Source organism: Mesoplodon bidens, assembly GCF_964165515.1.
Source record: "Mesoplodon bidens genome assembly, chromosome: 3".
Classification (NCBI taxonomy): domain Eukaryota; kingdom Metazoa; phylum Chordata; class Mammalia; order Artiodactyla; family Ziphiidae; genus Mesoplodon; species Mesoplodon bidens.
In genome coordinates, this window is record NC_138178.1 from 102,445,971 (window position 1) to 102,447,248 (window position 1,278).

Consider the following 1,278-nt stretch of genomic DNA (forward strand, 5'->3'; position numbering starts at 1 on the left):
ATTTTGCAGGAAATGTAGTACAATGGTAAGGTAACTTGTCTGAATGTTTTCCAGGCCTTACAGTGATTTTCTATACATGAGGAATTTTATGATTTTGAACACACTGTCCTAATAAATCTACTGTACTTGGGATGGTATTAAGAAAGCCATCACTAATACACTAATAGTATATGTATTAGTACACTAATAATGCTTATATATTGATAGACTTTATCCCCAAGGGTATTTAAAAAAACAATGTCTCTGGAGAGGGAAATAGGGGGACTGAGAGTTGCCTAGGCAAAGAACATTCTTTTCACTGTGTACACTTTTGAATGTTTTATCATGTACATGTATTACCTATTCAAAAACAAACATAATTTTTATTAAAAATTTTTTTAATATATTTATTTATTTTTGGCTGCATTGGGTCTTCATTGCTGCACGCGGGTTTCTCTAGTCGCAGTGAGTGGGGGCTGCTCTTCGTTGCGGTACGCGGGCTTCTCATTGTGGTGGCTTCTCTTGTTGTGGAGCACGGGCTCTAGACACACAGGCTCAGTAGTTGTGGCTCACGGGCTCTAGAGCGTAGGCTCGGTAGCTGTGGCACAGGGGCTTAGTTGCTACGCAGCACATGGATCTTCTCGGACCAGGGCTCAAACCTGTGTCCCCAGGTGGACACAGGTGGATTCTTAACCTCTGTGCTACCAGGGAAGTTCCCAAACATAATTTTTACGTAAAAAAGTATTTGCTTCCACATAGACTATCTCTGAAAGAGACACAAGACACTGGGAACAGTAATTGCTTCCAGAAAGGGGAAGTGAGTGGTTGGGGAATAGGGGTGAAAAGTAGAATTTTCACTCTGTGAATCTTTTTGGTACCTTTTGAATTCATACCATATGAATGTATTAAACTCTTAAATAACTTTTTTTTAAGTACCACATAATAGTCCACCAGAGTTTTTCTTTACTTTTTAGTTTTAATTATAGCTTACTTACACTTCAAACTGATTCTGTGAACCTAACAAAGGAAGAAGCAAAGGTTCAGGGCAGAAATCATGAATGTACAAAAATTATTTCTTCAAATCACTTTTTAACAAAATTTAAAACTTCATAGAGAAGAAAAAACTTTGCAATCTATAAAATCTGTGTAATTAGCAATGACGCACAGGCTCAGCGGCCATGGCTCACGGGCCCAGCCGCTCCACGGCATGTGGGATTTCCCGGACCGGGGCACGAACCTGCGTCCCCTGCATCGGCAGGCGGACTCTCAACCACTGCGCCACCAGGGAAGCCCTGTTTT